Source organism: Apium graveolens, chromosome 3 (genome assembly GCF_009905375.1).
Source record: "Apium graveolens cultivar Ventura chromosome 3, ASM990537v1, whole genome shotgun sequence".
Lineage (NCBI taxonomy): Eukaryota > Viridiplantae > Streptophyta > Magnoliopsida > Apiales > Apiaceae > Apium > Apium graveolens.
In genome coordinates, this window is record NC_133649.1 from 220,035,454 (window position 1) to 220,056,665 (window position 21,212).

The following is a 21,212-nucleotide window of genomic DNA, read 5'->3' on the forward strand; positions in this document are numbered from 1 at the left end:
GGTGACAAGTAGGTTGAAAAGCACCTTCAAGCTTTGCTTACTTAGGATTTACATGTTTTAGCTTTATTTTGAGGTTGATTAAGACTTATTTAAGGGATGAATCCCAATTATTTATGAAGTTCAGAAAGTTTTCGAAATATGTTTGAATCTCTATGGCAAGGCAAGTAAACTAAGTACATGAAATGCAAGCATAAAATCAAATAAATAGAAATAGATCAAATAATATTACAAAGTTTGATAAACAAAGTCTCAAAAATAAGATAAAGTAAATAAGCCACGCAGGGCTGGAAAAGCTCTAAGAAGCTGAGGTGCCCTCGGCATCCACATCATCATCTCCTCCGCTCTCGCTGAAGGTCTCGGTCATCCCGGAGGAGGAAGAGCTATCATCTGCAGCAGGCCTCGAAGATGACTTGGGAGGAGGAAGAAGCGGGTCCTGGGGTATATGATCCGAGACAACTACTCGGGTACGAAACCTCTACAGTAAAGCCTCATCATCAGGGCAGATATAGTCCGTCAGGTTAATACCAGGGTAGGCCTCATTCACAGTCCCAAGGGTCGTGTCCCAGCCAGTCCTAAAAAACCCAGGGAAGACTGAGTCATCCCTCACCCTATTGGACTGAGTAAACTCCTCCGAGTCCAGATAGTTATCAATCGCCTTATCTTTCTCAGCCCGTAGCACCACCATCTCAGCTTTAGACTCCCCGAGCTCCTCCTCCTTACGCTTCAGCTTCCGCTCCAAAGCGGCATACTTCTTCTGTTGCCTCCTGAGGGCATTATCAGCTTTGTCAGAGGCCCTCTTCCATGATTCGGCCTGCCTCACAGCGCCTTGAAAATAGGCGTTAGACTGAAATGAAACAATAAACAAAGGTGTAAGGCAAGTGAATGCTACAAGTAAGAAATATAAATTCCAAGAAGTAATCATACCGAGGCTAAGGACTGAGCTCCCATGAGCTTGATCCTCTCCAAGTCAGGAGTAGCCACCACATCGGTGAAGTCCTTGGGAGTTACGCCGTGGTAAGACCAATCCCAGGCGTACTTCGTGGATCCAACCACGGTATCCCCTCGGCAGAATCCCCAAAGAGGCTGAAAGGCGCCCGTAGCAACAGGGGCAGGAGCAGCAGTAATAGGAGCACTAGGGGCCTCGGCTCCCTCAGCTGAAGCCTCCCCCTGGGCTCCTTGTCTTTCCGTAAGAAGATAGGCTCCGTGGCCTTTCCTCGAGTGTCCATGCCCGCAAACCGAACCTTCTTCATCTTGGCAGTCTCCTCAACGGGAGGCACATTATCCTCGTTGATCTCCTTAGCAGCTGCAAAACAAGATAAAAAACAAAATAAGTGGTGTCAATAATGCATGAAATGAAATAAAATAGAGAAGGGAAGAAAAATACCCTGTTGAGAAACAGAGGATAGCCCCACATGGATGAGGAAAAACTCCTCTAAAATAGTCCAGCTGGTAGTAGTACTGTCATCCTGAGTAAGCTCATTATAAATGATAGTTTCCTTGGGGGGTTAAGTGAATGGATTTGAGGCTACCATCACTAACCTTCCCGTAGGAAGATCTGAAGAGGGTGCCCCAGTCACCATTCTCCCACCTTAACCCGATGAAACTATTCCTCCAATTTCGGTTATTGTCAGGAATGGAGGCACTGTTAAAGATATGCTTACACTTGGGCCTTTGTTTAACATAGACCCAACCACAATTACCAGAAGAACTATTGTAACATTGAAAAACTTTCCTAAAAACAGCTATGGATAGGGAAAACCTTCCCTAAGTCAGCAAACCATAAAACATAAAATGTTCCTCCAAGCTTTTGGAGGAAGCTGACATGGGTTTATTTGTAGATCAGCTAGAAGGTGAGGAAAGAAGGGATGAAAAGGAAACCTAAGCCCAGCATTAAGGGCATCTGTGTAAATAAAAAGAGTATCGGGTTTCCAGTGGCAGGACGGTCACCACCAGAAACTGGAACTAATCTAAGAGGAGGAAGAACATTATAACGTGTATTTAACTTATCATAATCTATGTTGTGCCAAGTGTTGCAATGATTAAAAGAATCAAGATGTGTAGTGGAGGGATATTCATCCCCCCTAGTGTTGATTGTATCTATTAGAGACATGTAAGAAGAACGGATTTCAACACGCTTACCTCGTTTTGAAGCCGAGGCTATTTTGGCCGCTCTCTCGGAATTCTTGTAAGCCATTGATGAAGCTTGGAAGGACCTGAAAACCTTGAATAGAAAATAAGGTCGGAAAAGGCTAAAGAAGTTGCCGGGAAAGCTTCTAAGGGACGAGAGTTGAGAGAGGAGAAGGTTAGAGTGTTTGAGAAGAGAAATGTGAAGTGGAGAGTGGTGAGTGTGAATGAAAACACACTCCTCCCACCCTTATATAGGAAGAGAAAAGGGAAATTGGGCCTAGAAAAGCCCATTTGGGCCCAAAGTCAGGAATATTCTGGAATGCTCTATAAAGTATTGGAAGAATTTTGGGAAACTTTCTGGAAAAATGCAAAAACATTTGAAAAAATTCCATAAAAACCTCGAAAATTCCAGAAGGTTCTGAAAATTTGGCTTAGAAATGGGGGACCAGCCCAAGAATTATTGGGCATGAGGGTACAAAAAGCCCAGTTCAGAAAAAGGCCCAATTAAGAATAAGCCTGAGCAAAAGGCCCAGGTTGGAAAAATATAAACTAGCCCAGGCTCAAAGCCCAGAGAAAGGGCCAAAAATTGAGTGGGATGACCAAAATCAAGGCCCAAAATAAAAGCCCAGCTTGAGGCCCAAATGTTTTCCAAAATACAAAGCCCAGTTGAAGAAATGGGCCCAAGTTAGAACCCACTAAAGGGTTGGCCCAAAAGAATCCAGGCCCAAATCATGAGCCCAAATTCGAGTTAGAAGAAATCCAGCCCAGATTTAGGGCCCAAATCAAATATTTGGAGTTACAAAAAATATATATGCCAAATTCCGGACCTAATTCGATCAAGACTTACATTGTATTCCTAGTCAAATAAGTTGAGGTCGAAATGGCTGCGACCAGGGTTGAAGAAAAGGGTTATTTCGACCAGAATTTGAACCTATTCGACCAGAAATGATATAGAAATCCTGGTCGAAACTCTTGAGGTCGAAATGGCTTCGATCAGGGCAGGCAAGGGAAGCTAATTCGGTCAAAACAAGGAATTCTGATCGAAAATCCTGACCGAAAATTTCCTGCTCAAAAATATATATATATATATATATATATATATATATATGAAAATCCTGGCCAAAATTCGACCAGGATTTCTGATCGAAAGAATCCTCCTCGAAATCTTGTCGACCAGGGCACAATAGAGGCTAATTCGACCAGGATTTTGGTTGAACATGATTCCTGGTCGAACCAGGTGTAAAAAAAAGAAGGAAAAATGTTTTCTGAAAAAGAATTTTATATCCTGGAATTCCTAAGTATTTTCAGAAAATAAGGAAATTCCTTAAAAATTTTCTGAAAAATATTAATATTTTCAGAAAATGAGGAAAAATTCTTGAAAATTAAGGAAAAATTCCGGAATTAAGGGAAAAATTCCTGAAAATTAAGGATAAATCCCAGAATTGAGGGAATCCAGAAAATTAAGGGAAAAAATCCTGGAAATTAAGGATAAATCCCATAATTTAGTGAAAATCCAGAAAATTAAGGGAAAAATTCCTGGAAATTAAGGAAAAATCCCAGAATTAAGGGGAAAATTCCTGAAAATTAAAATAATTCCTAAGTAATTGGGATAAAGGTAAATCGTTGTAAATGTGTAGGTCGCTCCACACTTTACTCAAAACAATACCCTGTAAGGGAATGAATGAACTTAACTTTTGTGAAATCTTTTATGGTTTCCCAAAAGTTGGGGGGCAAATGATAGAGAATAAATAAATCCTGATTACGTAATTAAATATTATAGTAATTACACATGATTTGGGCTACAAGACCCAATAAAAAGATGTATGACATTCAGACCAAAAAGGTTAACACATTGATCAGGCCTGATGGACCAGATCAGGCCTGATGGAACAAAGAAGGCCCAAAACCCTGAATATTAATTAATTTCGTAATTAATTAATAAGGGAGAAAAACAGCTATTAAGATGAGTCCTGGTGGGGATATAAATCCTTGTAGATTGGCCTCCAAGGAACCTCAAGGGATAAGGAATCAGCTTCCTACTTCCTAGGACTCCAAAGTCCATTCTAATTCAGAGATTTGACCACCAAATCTCCTATACCAAGTCCAATTCAAGGACTCCCAACATCTATATAAGGGGCCTCACCCCACAAATCAGAATTACATTTTTTGACTTGATTCTTGGCAATCAGCAAGGTACGTAGGCATCTTATTAAGGCAGATTGAGTCACAAAATACAAGAGCAGTCAAATCGAGCCTCGAAGCTCACGTTCCTTAGTAATAAATACAGTAATCATATACCCTAGTTTTTAATCCGTAACAGTATTATTATTATCTTTTGGACTTATAAGCTTGTAATATAATTATGGTTCACATTTATTTAGTGTGTATGTGTTATTGATTTGGGGTGTGACATAAGCCAATATAAAAAAACTGTTGAAAAGATGAGTGTGGAGATGTTTCATATCCACACAAGCATGGTGGCAGCTACTGAAGAAGTTAGTAGACTTTTAAAGATTAAGGAGAAGCTTGAGATTGAAAAGAAATAATTGAAACTGTTAAGCAAGAAAAGAAATACAAGAAAAATAAGCTCAAGTGTGCAAGTAAAATTGAAGTTGTGTTGAAGGAAAAATTTGAAAACAATGAGGTGAAATTGAAGTCTTTTATAAATGCATCTCAGTTGGTTGGACAATACCATGAGAAGAACAAACCATGTGCTAATATAGATATTGGTTTGGACTATGATACCTTGAACAGTAACAAAAAAAATGAAGGTGACAAAGGTAAGGCAATTACAGATCAAGATGTCCCGGTTATGCTGAGAAAAGTAGATGCACCTTTGTTCAAGGCATGTGAGGTTAATTTCAGTGAGGTTGAGTTGGTCATCAAGCAAGAACTTGCAGATGAAGACAGTGAAAAGATAAATGCAGAAACAACTCCAACCACTAAAATTGAGAAGAAGCCCATTGTCAATCAAGTTTCTAAGACACCCATCAAGGAAATCAAGACTGAGAATGAAGAGAAGAAGAAGAATAAAATGAATAGGAAAATTGGAATGAATAAGAGCAATAACTTTGCATTTGTTGTAGATGCTCCCAGGAAATAATGTCAAAAGTGTGGCTCAACTAATCACCTAACTCACCTTTGTAAAAAGGCTGTTAGTGAGCCAAAAGTGGGAGCATGCAAATACAATGAAGCAAAGGCTAAAGATCCCTATTCATTATATGATAAATTTGATTGCATTTTTAGTAATATGAAAGTGATGACAAGCTATCATAAACTGAGAGTAGATCTCAAAGAAGTTAACCTTGGATCTACAGCTAAAAAGGAAAATACAAATCAATCGTTGAACACTGTTCTTTTTTAATCATCAAATTCTATATCTGTAACTTCTGTTAACAAGAAGAAAGTAATTAGTCTGCCTCTCGGATATCCTGCCATGTTTCTCTCCATGAAGTCCTCGGATCCTCGCGTGAGCCATAAGATCGATCTTGGTCAATTCACGCCTCGCGGATCATGGAATGACAACTCCCGCCTCGGGAATAGGTGCACGCCTCTGAGCTCTCTCTGCCTCTAGCTCCCTCCTGGCCTCAGCAACGGCTAACCGTGAAATTAGTCTTTTGTGAACAAAGCCATGAACCAAGAAGGACTACTTATGTGCAGGGTCGAGGGGTGGGGAATCTGGGTCTTCTAGGTGTGCATCCTCAGTCTGCATGGGCTCTGGAGTAAGAGTCTCGGAGCTATCATCATAAGGACTCAAGGGTAGTGGTGGAGGGGTAGGGGCTCTGACCATAAGGAGTGGGGGTATATGGGTACCAGTGTACTCCATAATAGCATAAACCAGCTCCTCAATAGGGGTCTCAACATCCTCATCATTTGGGACCTCCTTCGGGTCCTCATCATCAGAAATCTTGATAATAACTGGCCCGGTCTCCTCCGAGGGGTCCTCCTCATCATCGACATCAATAAGTGGCCCAGTGTCCTCCATTGGATCCTCCTCATCAGTCTCCTCATAAACAAGGGGCTCTGTATCCTCCGAGGGGTCCTCCTCCTCAGCAACATCCTCATCAGGCTCAACCTGAACCTCAGCATGTAACAATGCCTCATCGTGCTCCTGCTCAAACATCTCTGGATCCTCGAACTTGTGCTCCTACATATTAAGCGATCTAAGTTACTATCATGATGTTTATAATCGTTCCCGTAAGCGTTTTAACTGTCAGCGCTATTTTAAGTAGCCCGACTATGAACTTCAAAAGAATTCTTATTATTTTTGTGAATTTATTATTATATAATTGCATCATCTCTGAGGTTTATAACGCTTAGCTCTGATACCATTTCTGTAATACCCCCCAGATCCGGGGTCGGGAATCCGGATTGTCACGGACTTTCTTTCCATTAATATCACTTAATTTAAATTAAAAATAAATAACTGCATGTTGTGACCCCACAATAACACACACTCCACAACACGTTATAGTCTCAGAAATGAAACTGAAATAAGTAAAAGTCGTTAAAATCCATAAGTTAAAAGTAATTACAAACCCAAAATGATTACTTAATAAGTTTACAGTTCTTTGCCATTATCCAACACAAGTTATAATTATACATAATTTAATTCCCAAAAGTTAAAAACATAAACTATAGATAGATCTACCTCTGCAGCAATGGCGGCTAAGATATCAACGGGTAGACGCGGGATGCTTCCCACACTCTTGCGCTGGGTCTGCTTGAGTCTGGCCATCCTTCCTAACTGTTATTGTGTGATGAAAAAATGAAGCAAGAGTGAGCATTACAGGTCGCAAGATAATATATAGTTTAATCAATAATGCAAGTATCTAAATCGATAACTTACTGAAAATCTTTATCAAGTGTAAGATAATTACTTACTAGATATAAGGTTAAAAAGATGAAGTTACAAAATACTCCAATGTACTTGTACCTTTTTATAAAAACTATTTGAACTATCATTGTTCAAAGTATATTAAGTTTCCAAAAGTTCTTCACATAGAAGAAGCTACAAGATAAAACTTGTATAAAACTAATCTTTGAAATATAATTTAAAAGAAATGAAGTTATGAGATACTCTATTAAGTCCCGATATATATATATATATATATATATATCAATCATACACTCCTTGAAAACCTCTGTTATGAAAAGTATAAATAGAGTTGTAATATCCAATGATTTTGGAAGGAGGAAAACTTTGGCATAAACCCGATACCTTGCTGATCAGGAAAAGATATCAATCAAGTCACTTTCTCTACTACTAGATGGATGAATTCCTCGCCGGTTAGTTCTTAAAAAAGTATTATTCATTATCGCTTTTGATGAATTCTTAGAAAATATTGGCATGGAATCAAGAGCTTAAACTTATAGGAAATCTATATCTAATCATCAAGAAGCTTAGTTAAATACCTTGCAAAATAAACACTTTGGTCAGGAATATGGTTGGATGTGCCCTATTCAACAGTGTCAGGATTTAGAAAATTATATTTGTGAGGCATTTTGGTAGATAAAAACATCCAAAATTCTCGTGGTAAAACTGTTCCTCTCCGGAAGGTATCTTTCCTTTTTGCTAAATCAGTCAGAAATTTAAAATTGATTTGAAAGATCATCAAAAGTTCATTTTATTCAAAACTTTCACCAGGTAAAAGATAAGCAAAAATCAATTATAAAAACCTAGTATAACCAACACCGCCAGCTTTATCACTATATCGAGCTATCTGGAATTACATAATAGTGTTACCATTATAAAAAACATGACAATATATCAAGGAGTAACCTATCTGTAGTGACGATAATGAAAGGGCATCAAAGTTAGATACCTTATTCAGAAAAGCTCTGCTTATACAATCAAAGTAGAAATTCCATTCTTTCCTGAGCTTTGTTCTGAACATCTCCCGAGCCTTATTGAAATCAAAGCTATCACCAATTTCTCTAACTTAATCAAAGAGTGTTGCAGTAGGAGTCACAACTTGAATCCTGCCATTCAACGCAAGAAATTTCAAAGCTGCCTCAACTATAGTTACATTGATCTCATATTCCTAATTTTTGTAATTGAATAGAATGACCCTTTTCTCAGCATCAACAGTTGAATTCTCCCAATTTTGCATAGTCTGTTTAAAATAAATTGTAGAAGGAGCAGGGAGAACATACCCAATATCACATTGGGCTAAAAAATCCTAAATTACTCTGAAAACCTCAGAAATATCAATTTCATGCAAAGGGGCTTTAAAGTTTGTAGCCGGAAAAGTCATGTGATTAAACACATACTTAATCGCAGAGAATGAAGAAGTAGACTCAGTGTTAGACATTCAAAAAATAGGGTTTGTGCGAAGAGATGAGGGTACGCAAATTGATGAGAAATAGTTCGTGTATAGTGTATGTTATTCCCTAACAATACAACAAGAATTACAGAAGTGGGGTTGAATGTAATTCTGGCAACTTTTTAAAGATTTTAAAACAGTTCTAACTCGATAAATATATGAGTGTTTGATTTGCAGAGTGCGGAATGAAAGAGTTATATAAATCAAAACATAAAGTAATAAAAACACAATCTTTTAAAACTTTCTGGTGGATTTGAAAGTATCCACCAGAGATATATATTTATATTGAATGGGAACGTTGTGAAGCTTGAATAGTTCACATCCGCTTACAAGTAGAACAAACAAACTACAGAGAAATTCTTGACAAGTACAGCTTTTTCTACTAGCTACACTTGGTTTATATATCACCAAGTTTACATGACAATAAGACATGATAATAAAATAAAACATATCTAGTCTAACTTCATGTTGCTTCACTACTCTATTCCAGCATCTTTGAATATCTTCACAATTGCATGGAAATGGTAATGCTTTTTTGTTCTCAAAACCCTACTTAACATGCTACCACATTCCTTTTGCAAACACTCGATGCATGTGACTGTGTTTTCACTGTCAACAGATATTTGAATTTGATCATCCACCGGGTACATGCTTATCATCTGTCGGGTAGCTTTGTTGATCATCCGTTGGGTAGCTTTGTTGATCATCCGTCGGGTAGCTATTTGTCACTTTACTCCATTTCACTTATAAAGAATTACAAGACATCTCATATTTACAATTTAATCAACCTATTCTGCATATCCACTAGTAGTCCACATGACTCATATGCTCCTACAGAATCTACACAGAGTTGTTTGCATAAATGTGCTATAGATCTTATTATTACATAAGCTACTCACCCGGTGGACGTCATATATTAAATCATTCGTCGGGACTATAATTGAACATCTGTCGAATGCTACAAAGTTCACTAAGTTAAATCTACTAAGGTGTTTTGTTTAACTTATCATCAAGTTCACAACATATTCCTAATAATCTCCCCCAATTTATGTCTACTGAAATTGTAGCCATAAATTAAGAGAAACTTGATGATAACAAAATACCCTAAAGATACAGAATAAAAATATTAGATAAAAATGATAAGTGCTACAAAATTTACTAAAAATTGAACAAGGCAAAATGTACAAAGAAGTTGCTCACAATCATTATCAAGGTGTTCATCTAGTCTGAGCAGATAAGTTTATTTCCTTGGTTGTCTGGATTTCTTCCCAAGCCTCCTGCTGTTTTCTTCTATCTAATTTTGAAGTTGTTAGTGGAATTCAAGTTCATCAGCTTCAGATAAATCCAACATCTCTTGCATTTCCAAAAGAGTCTCATTGCTAGAGATACTCAGTTGGTCATCCAGTCTGAAGAATCTTCTAACTCCCGTATCATCCATGAATTCCATCAGCCAATAAGGCCTCAAATGCACTCTCTTTCCTGTAAAGAGAATAGACAGAGTTTTTGGAAGTGCATCTTTTGCTCTATTGCTCCTTAGCTCCTCTATTTTCTTTAGGACTATCCTCATTGCAGTCACATTGAATCCAAAGTTCTTCTTGAAGGATGAATAGACCTTTATCAGTATAGATTGGCTTTCTTGAAGAATTATGTGAAGTGGCCATGTGATCTCTTTTCCTCCTTGTATTTGAACACTAGCCTTTCAGGAAGATGTCTGTAAGAATTAATCCCTCTTACTTCTTCCAATTCTTCCAAGTAGATGTTTATTTCAGAGAAATCCTTGATGTCACAGATGTATAACAGATCTTCCTTGTTGACTTTGGGTTGAGATTTGGTTAGGGTCTTGGATCTGAGAGTCACAGGCTTCACTTTCTTGATTGCTCTAGTCTTTGTCTTCTTTGGCTTGTTGAAGATAGGAAAATTCACCTCAGGAATTGGCAAACTATCCCAGTCTACAGGCTCATCCTTTGGAATTATAGGCTCACCATGAATATTCCTAGTTGGATCCACCACCTAGAATTCTTTAAATACCATTGAGGGTTTTGATGTCTGAGTTGAAGTTCTAGACTTTTTAGGAATATAGTCTTCCATTTCTTCATCACTAAAGTCCAATTTTCTTTGGAGGGGAGCTTGTACCAGAATCTTCTTCTTTGTTGTGGTACATCTTGCACTTTCTGATCTTGAGGTTCAGCAATTACAGATGGTTGTGCAGAAATCTCTGTTGAGGTCTTTACAGCTTGAAGTTTGGCCAAGATAGCAGCTTGGTTCTTCTTTTGTTTAAGCTTCTTAGCATCCAGAGCAACTTGCTTATTTTCTTTCTTGATTTTTTCCTTCTCTTCCTTTTTATCTTCCACAAACATAGGGTGTCCCTCCACCACACAAATTTCCTTACTATTTCTTTAAATCTCGGCTAATATTCTTTTATGTGCTGAATCGGATGGATCTTTATAAAATGCAATTGACCTAGCCAACAGCTTCTTCTCATCTGGCCTAGGTGTTTCATACATAGTATCCATAGGATTCTTGTCTGAAAACTTAGAGTAGTTTCTTTTAGGCTTCGTGATAAGATTTGCTTTTGGAGATTTGATACAAGATGTTTGGCCTTTTCCAGATAATTCATACTCATTTTATTCACAGAAATCTACTTGACTTTAGAGTGATGTTTGAAGACTTTGTCTGATTTCTGAATTGGCCCAAACTTTTGTTGAATTTTTGCATCTATCTTTCTCCATTTATCATCTAGTTCCTTCTCCACAGCTGCAACATCAAGCATCTTAGGAATTGACTTTGACTCAAGGTTAGCAGCTTCTATTTGGATCATATTAATGTTGTCCAGTACTGGTGGCTTTGGCAAAGTAATTTCTGGAACAATTACTTGGCTGATTTGTACATTTACCACTTTCTCCCCCTCACTAGATGGCTCTGCTTGACTGACTTGAGATAATGATTTCTCCCCCTTTTTGTTATCATCAAGTAAAGTGGAGGAAGAAGATTGTGCAGCTACTAGCTGTTGCAGCAGTTGAGTTTTTTGTGCTTGATGTAGATGTATAGCTGTGAGAGAAGCATTGTTGCTTCTGGAAGTTTATCATCCAATCTTTCAGAAATATCCTTCTTCACTTGATCAATATCAATTTTGATAGAAGTGACATCCTGATTGTGTTTAAAGCCTTGGATTTGATGTATATGTAGAGAATTGAGATGTGCCTATAAGAGCATTCTGGTGCCATCATCTGTTGTAGATTGAAGAGCATTATGTGTTTCCTAGATTTGATGGATGAGAGTGATCTTGAAATGTTGAAGATCACATTCATTGGAGAATGCCCAAGATGGCAGTCCAGATCTAGAGCTGGTGCCTGCTGCTCCCCCTATGTCCATGGGCTCTTCACTATCATCATATCCAAAAAGATCTTCAGATTCACCAGTGCCATAGTCTATATCATCATAGTAAGCATTCTTTCAGCCTCACACCCTCACCTTCACCATCTAAGGTGGGACTCCTCTCACTCACTTTTGTCAGTCCTGAAGAAATGGACTGCATTTGTTCACTCATATTCTCTCCTATTTCCTGGGAGCAACCCAGCCTCTCACTCAGTTCACTCCCTTCCCTCAGTCCTAAGAGTGATTGTACTACTACTAAGTCCTCTTCACTTGTGATAATTGAAGAAATTTGAAGTTGTGCAGAGACTCCTGACGGATGAGGAATATCCATCGGGGTAGTAGTTTGACTAGCCGACGGATGACTGTTGTGAGGCACATCCGTCGGGATATAATCACTACTCGACGGATGAATGATATCCACCGGGATAGAAGAAATGAATGAGTTTGGAGTGGAAACTATTGTAGACTCTGTGCAGATTGATGAAAATTTGGGCACAGATGTCTCAATAAACTCAGATAGAATTGGAAAGTGAGCCAACAAATCATCTAAAAGATGATGCTCACTTTCTTGAATTTTTGGTTTCTCTAATAGAGTTAAAGATGAAGGATTTGTAAGTGATGTATTGATCATGTCAACATCCAATGAGTGTGTGGGTGAATTTAGTGTTTTAGGTGCTGCAATTATTAAAGATTTTGGCTGTGACTCCATATTTATTGGAGCCAAATCAATATGACTTTGAGATGATGCTGTGACTGGGTCTTTAGCTCCAGTTTACACTGTGTATATTCCCTGTGCATCCCCAAGGGTTTTTGATCTTTTCTTTCTAGCATAAGTCTGTGGTGAACTAGTGTCCCTAACCCTCTTGGCCTTTTGCTCCTGGTTGGGAGCTTGTTTCAATAGTAACATCCTTTTGGGAGGATGAAACTAGAAATGAGCTAATTTCCTTATTAACAACCACAGTTTGTTGGGAAACTGTGGTGTGGCTAGGCTTAGGAACACTAATCTCACCAGCCTTATCCTTAGGGTTTCTTTGATTTTCACCCCGACCCTCACCTTGCTTACTCACCTTCATACTACCCTCTTTGTGTTTAGTAGATTTTGCAACTGGTTTCTTTTGAGAGAAACCAGAGAGGGCTTTCTTAGATTTGGAATTTGAAATTGTTGGTTTGGTAGCTTGGGTAGGCATCTGTTGGGTCATTGATACAGATGTCATAGCTACACTAGAAGGCAAAGAAATATGTGAGGTTGGAAGAGTGGAGACAGTGGTGCTTACCTCACTTACCTGAGGTCCCTCCATGACTGGAAAATAGAAGAGGGGCACCTCTTTGTGGTGATTTGCTCTATTAAGATCTGCAATAATTCTTCTTTCTTGAACACAACAATTCAGCTTGTTGGTTGGGTTCTCAATTGCAATGTCCTCAATAAGATGGTTAGCAAGCATTATAAAGAATCTAGCATAATAGACACTTTTACCTCTCTTATTGAGTTCTCCTAACTTAAAAACTAACTCAAATATGATTAAATCATTGAAGTTAAAGTACTTATCAGTAACTAGCATGTAAAGCATGTTAAGCATGGAGATGTTAACAAAGTCAAAATTGCTAATCTTACCAGAAAATACCTTAGTGACCACATCACACATATAGCTCCATTCTTTTCTAAGACCTAACCACCTAATTTCACTTAACTTAGAAGTAGAAAGTGTATAGCCCATAGAATTAAGCATGGTAACTATATCATCATCAGTGTATGGAACAATGGAGTGTTAATTGGAATTTTAAAGCATGCTTTGATAATATCACTATTAATGCAAAACTGCTTACCTTTGAGAGTGAAAGTTATGGTTTTGTTAGTAGAGCTGTACACAGCAGTTATCCATGTCTCCTCTACAACCTCACAGTAGATTGTGGGAGATTCCAGCATCGCATAGTTGAGTTACAGCCTTTCAAAAAATCCATCATTTTGTGATAATCTCCAGACTGTTGAATCTCCTTGTTCACAAGAGCTGTGAAGTTGTTCTTTTCATAGATAAATCCAGACTGGGACATGATTTTGACTACTGGTGCCATTGCTAAAGATTTAAAATTTGCAGAGAGAGTATTTGCTTTTGAGGAAAAAAGAAGTTAGAGCAATTGATTCTTGAGAATGATAAAAAAAGTAGAATAAAAATGAATTATGCGTTTATTCTATCTCATAAATAAACTGACAAAAATATTAAAGTGAAATAAAGTAACCAATTAAAATTGCCCAAAATAGCCGTTTGAAAATAAATAAACTGTAAAAATTCTTTCAATTATCCGTCGTGTTATGCTTACAAACTGTAAGTATACTCGATGGATAATGTCTAGAATTCCGTCGGCTAAGATTGAGACAATTCGACGGATGAGGATAAAACAATTATCCGTTGGGTTATAAAATACTCCAGAAAAATAATTGATTTTATTAACAAACAATATACCGACGGATGACCAAACTCGATTTTAATAACTCAAATTTTTGAGACCTTGTAAAATGTTTAATGAATAGTAATCCTGACAGATGGGGAAAAGCTTTTTATCTCACACTATGTAGTGCATGAGAAAATGAGTTTCGGGGTTGATATTATGATTATACGTACCAAATGAGTGTATGTAAACGCTATTAGTTTTCGAAGAAAATGAACTTTCAAAAACGACCATATTTACGAATCATCGAGAATTACGGGAATCACAATATAATTATGAATTTAAAACCCTACGAATTTATATCCAAGTATGATAATTCAAAACATGAGAAATAAATACGAAAGGAATTACGTCGCGAACCATTTACGAGGAAGTATTACGAAAACGTTTAAGCGATCGAGCGAACGCGTAAACGATTAAATAAACATAACACACTAACTAACCATGATAAGAAAGTAACCATGGTTACTTTATTAAATAGTGAGCTAAGGTGTAAGATGATCAACCGAGGCTATCAAATAGTAAGCTAAAAGAGCTAAACAAGTGGCTTAGCTTGTAAACTAGGAAGCCTAGTTAGATTTGTCCCCAAGATTTGCAACAAGAATAAAATCCTAGGATCTAAACTAGAGAATAAAAAACCAATATAAGATATCACAAGCTATCACTTGCATCATTCCAAGAAGCAAACACAAAAAACTCTCTCCCCATTTCTTCATTAGCTCCATTCGGCCCTTCACCATAAAACAAAGAAACTAATTTCAAATCTTCAAGCTCTAGCCATGGATAAATCCTACCATTAATTCTCAAGCTTCCTAACAATCAAATATGGTAAGATAAATCTTTGAGCTCTTTTTATCAAGGTTTGATGGGTGAAATAAAATCAAGAAAGTTGATAATGAATAGTATAAATAGTAACTCTTCTTTGGTTTCTTAATTTTGATGGTTGTTTTAGGTTCCAAAAACCATACTAAGCACTCCCAAGACTTCACCATCATCAAGAACACATCTCAATCTCTCAAGAAAGGTAAAAATATTTGACCCAAACTTATTTAAGATTTAAGTTCAAGATCCTTTTAGTATGTAGTTGTAAACCTAGTTTTAGTGGTGGTATTGTTGAAATCTTGATGTTTAGCTAAGTAGATTTAAGGTTGATTATTGTTGCCTCAAGAGCATGTTGTTCTTGAGAGGAGTTAGTGTGGTAATGATTATATGTTTATTTTTGGTGGTAGTATAAAGATATAAGGCATAAACGAAACTCCGATCGTAACCGTAATCTCGATAAAACGAACAAAACATAACTTTAAGTTTCTGCAGAAAGTCCCAAAGATGTAAACTATAGTTTCTTGAAAAATAACCCTTGATTATGATAGACTATATTATAAGGATCGTTTAGGCACTTCAATTGCTTGATTCCAATTTACAGATCAAAAGTTATGGCCGTTTTACTAAAAGTGTTTTACGTGACAAAAACTGCTATGAATTACGAACTTTGAAAATATAAAGGATCGACTTAATAATGTTCATAAATAATGAAATTTTTACAGAGAGTAGTATTTTGAGTTTCCTAACTGTCATTAAAATTTCAAGTGGATATAATTATTTTTTAATTTTATAAAAATATCGGAGCCAAGATCGCGCGATTAAAAACCGTAGAATCCATAAGCGGAGTAGACGGCGAAAATGAAAATGAACTTAAGATACTTAGAAAAAGGAAGTGACCATAATGTGAATAAGGACTTAAAGAAGTAATAAGGGTAATATAAGTTTAGAGGGTTCATAATAATTAGCGCATGAGTGCGGGTAGCTGTAAATTTGAACGGGACCTAAAGAAACGACTTGTGTTTATGATTATAGATTTTCGAACGGAACCTAGAGCATCCTCCACCTCAAGATACCCAGGCAAGTTTACGAACCCAACTCCATTTACTGTTGTGTTGTGAAAGGATTGTTTTATTATCATTGCATAAATACCATGCTTGCCATGATACATAGTAATTGAATTTTCGCAGAATGTAGCGATGTTGTACGATAAGTATATATCGTAAAATATTTAATTATGCTTTAAGCGTAACGTATAATTATAAGACCGAGAGTCGATTGGGATTTTAAAATGAAAACTCAGGAATCATTCCGGTGATATTATTAGGACAATTAAAAGTCCATAGTAGTACGATTTGAAGGACTCAATGTCCACTTACGAAATATTAAATACCTCGAACTTTTATTAAAACGATTTCCAAAGATCGTATTCTCTCAACTATACTTTATCGTTCGATTAAGAAATATTTATTAACTATTTACTTATTATGGAGGAAGTATTCTCTAGTGAATATTTATTTCAAACTCGATTAAATGTAAAAGATTATTATATTACGTAAACATAAATTAGTTGAGGAATATTATTTTTATTCTTTTAAAAGTAAACTCCTTCGAGGTTTAATTATTTATCGATTATCATTTAATTATTTATTATTTATTAAAGGGTTTATTTATGATTTAAAAATCATAGAACCTGATTTAAAATACTTTCTGATTTTCGAAAATCATTCGAATAATTTCAGATCGTCGGAGAATATTATCCCGACTTATTTTAATATTATGAATATAGTTTCAAGGAGAAATTCCCCCCTTATTTAATTATCTGTTGACAACCATCAACTCACATCCTTAGTACTTCCTCCGAAGATTTCGGAAGTACGTATATACATATATATATACCCCAATAAGATAAGTTGTTTCTATCAACAAGCAAAACGCTTGGGGGAACTTCGATGTGGTTCGAGTTCTCGAGATATGATAGAATTTTTTTAAAGGACAAGGGAGGGGTAGACTTTGGTACTATGTGTGCTAGATGGACTACCAAAGGTACCGCAGGAGAAGGTACTCTGTGTAATCAGGAACTTGTGAAGCATGTGTATACCCAAAATGGGACACATAGCCCGAATGCGGCTAGGGTGATAACCGAGATACGAATGTGTCGTCCTTCTACTAGTAGAAAAGGTTACTATTATCGTATTACGACTGATCATCGTATGCGATGGCTCCAACGAGTGTCCTATTCTTCCAATTGGAATTATGATGCAATACCGTAACCCAAGCCTATATGCCTTGTTTACTATTAAAGTATTCGCAAGTTAATAAAATCCACTAAAGGATTGTTTTCATAAAAGGGACACACTTGCGCGAATTCGGGTAACGGCTACAAGGGATAAATCGAAAGGAAACTGTACGTATCACCAAGGAAAACTATTTTCGAATAAAATGTAATTATCATATATGATATTTTACGTAAGTTTATCATACAGTCATTTTCATACTGTACATTATTATGCTGAGCATTATAGCTCACACTTGTTTTCTTAAATTGACACAAAACAACAGTGAATCAAGATGCCTACCATGAGAACCACAGCCAGGAAACGGGTAGGAAATGGCCAGCTGTTTTGTAGGTTGTTTGGTGTTGTACCGCAGGTAGTCCGAATAAGCTGGATTGGTTTTCAGATATTTTTAGTTCGGCTTATTTATAAGTATGACTTATGTAAGGTAATAAATAAGAAACGTATATTTGGTCGATGGACTAGCCTTACTTAAAGGTTACTCCCCGATAAGACTTAATTACTTTTGGGTTATAATAATTATCACTTTGTGGTTTGATTTACTCTAGTTATGAATGGTTCATTTCCAAGACAATAACCTGTATGTGTGTGTGTGATAAGTGTGGGGTCGTAAAGTGTGAGTATTTATATATTGTGGTATGAGGTATGTGGTTTGTAGTGGTTTAGATGGCATGGCCTCCGAGATTCCTGACCCCGGATTTTGGGGCGCCACAGAAATGGTATCAGAGCCTTAGGTTATAAAATCTTGGAAACGATAGGATATAAAATACGTAGACATAGGAATAATGAAATAATCAATTAGAGCTCAAGTCGAGTTCATCGTCGGGCTACACGGGTAGTCTTGATAGTTTTAACCCTTAAGGGAATTCTGACTCTAAGTTAGTGACACCTTGCCTATTGTGTCAAGTACTAGTGGAGCCTACGAGGGAGGTTGACCATGTTGATGATGTTATGGTTCCTGAGCGTGACCCTACTCCCGAGCCGGAGGACCCACCCATCGATGACTCAGATGATGACCCTACTGAGGATGCCCCGAGGAGGAGACTGACCTTCCTGTCCTCATAGCTGATGACGTTGAGATGCCCCAGGGAGATGACTTAGGATGGAGGGATGTAGAGATGTACCCTATCCCTACTATTTGCTCTCCTACACTACACCTAGGGATGCAGAGCCCTTTGCCCTATACTGTTGATGATGAGGAGGATGGGATGGATGCACAGATCTACGAGGCTTATGACATATCCTCTAGTGACCCAGACTCACCTCTACCACCCCCGGCGACCATACATGTAGCTGTACACGACTGGATGGTGGCTCAGCTTAACGCTGAGATCACTGTGGCATCTGCCCGCATTATAGAGTTACACCAGGCACTGAAAGCTGAGAAAGCCATCAGACTAGGATACCCAAGGGACTTCAGAGCTGCTTCCCCAGCCATAGCCCGCAGAGAGATTGATGGGATCGAGCTCCATACCCGGGTTCAGATGAGAATGACGGCGATTGGAGGATACATCTCGGTAGTTGACGCAGAGCTGATGTTGGCAGGAGCGATGAGGAGGGTGCGTGACCTCACACGCAGTGACAGTGACTGAGGGACTAGTGACTAATTATGGAACTTGAAGAAGGCTGGGTGACTTGTCACCAATTTGGATAGGATAGCTAGTAGTAGATAGCATTCCTAGCCCTTCAGGGTACACGGCTTATGTATTTGCATTTCAGTATTCAGGACAAGTAATGATGTATTATAATCAGACCATGTATGACTCAGTTAGTTGTTTTATCCCCAAGATATAATTGGGAGACCTTATGGTATATATATCTAGCACTTATTTAGAAATGGATTTCCATATTATTGCACCTAATAAAAACATGCTAGATAATAGATGACATGCTTACATATGAATAAATTAATCCAACTGTAAATAATTGCAACTATATTGACAATTTTCATTATCAGAACAATGACACCCCGTAGAAGAGGAACCAAGGCACAACCCACAGAATCTGTTAACCAACAACGGAATGAACTTGACCCTGTAGTGAATGAAGAAAGTGAAGACAACCTAGAATATAATGAATATGATGAGGAAGAATATGTAGAAGAAGAGGCTGAGGATACCCTTTAGGGAGGGAACCCCATGAATGAGTTTATGGAACTGTTAAGAGCAAATTTAAACCAACAGCCTATTCCACCATAGCCGCATACTTCCCAACAGACTACAACCACTGCCTTCAGGGCCTTCAAATCCCTCAAACCCCCAGAGTTTCTAGGATCTGCCGACCCCGTTGAAGCACGGGCTTGGCTCAAAGAGATAGAAAAGTCCTTCGAGATACTAGGTGTAGAGGAATGACACAAGACTATTTTCACTTCTTACATGCTGAAAGGAGAAGCTAATTACTGGTGAGAGTTCAAACAAAACTTAGAGACTGATGATGTGATTACATGGGATAGATTTACTCGAATGTTCTTAAAAAAGTATTTCCCTAGGTTTATGGAAACCCAGATGGAGATTAAGTTTCTAGAGTTGAAACAGGATAAGATGATTGTGGCAGCGTATGAGGCCAAGTTTAGTGAGCTATCACGATTTATACATGAGTTCGTGAATACCAAAGAGAAGAAAACACGAAGGTTTTAGCTTGGTCTAAAACAGTGGATTCAAAAACGAGTGGCAGTACTAGAGCTGATAGATTATGCCACCTTAGTGAAGAAAGCCTCGATTGTTGAAGCTGGAAGTGAGCAGAGTGTGAAGGAAAAGGAAAATTGGAAGAGGAAGATAGGAGGCCAAGGTGGAGGAGGAGGAGTAGGAACCAGGAACAGGAGCCTTCCAAGCAGGTTCGTCAGAGGAGTGGTGTCCCAACCTGCACGAGGCCCCGAATTCAGAAAGGCCCCAAGTGAGAGTGTTGGTCAGGGCAGCGGACAATCCAGGGCAACATTTCAGAGCCAACCCCGTGCCCCAATACCCGAATGTCAGACATGTTGGAGAAGACACCTTAGAGTGTGCACCCAGGTGAGAGCCCCTCTGAAATGTTACAAGTGTGACCAACCCGAACACCTTGCCAACAACTGCACCCGGCCCAATGTGACGTGTTTCCAATGTGGGAACGTAGGACACATAAGAAAGGATTTCCTGACATTGAAGCCCCCAGTCTCAGGGATGAGCATAGCTGCATCCACCCGACCCCCAGCTGCTAGGACCTTCAACATGACTGTTCAGGATGCTGTCCAGAACACTGACGTGATAGCAGGTACCCTTTTGTTAAATTCCGAACATGCAAATGTCCTATTTGATTCTGGAGCAACCAAGTCATTTATATCTCAAGATTTTTCTAAAAAGTTAAAACTTAACGTCATACCCTTATGTGAGATATTACACATGGAAATAGTAAACAAAGAAATAATTCTTGTGAATCAAGTACACCCTAAATGCAAGTTGAAATTAGAAGGAAGAGTCTTCGAAGTTGACCTAATCCCATTTGCATTAGGAGAATTTGATGTAATCTTAGAAATGGATTGGTTATCTAGTAATGGAGTTCAAATAGATTTTAAATGGAAGAGGGTAAAGATAAGAGTGCAAAATGGAAAAGAAGTAGTGTTTAGAGGTCAACGACAGACCCAGAAATTTCTAACCATGTTACAGGCAAAAAGATTGTTAAGGAAAGGTAACGAGGCCTATTTGGCTTATGTGGTAGATACCAAGAAGGAAGTTCCTAACATACAGGACACACCCATAGTAAATAAATTCGAGGATGTATTTCCAGAGAACTTACCAGGGTTGCCACCCAACAGACATGTGACGCCCTCCAAACCCGGGGTCTAGATTTG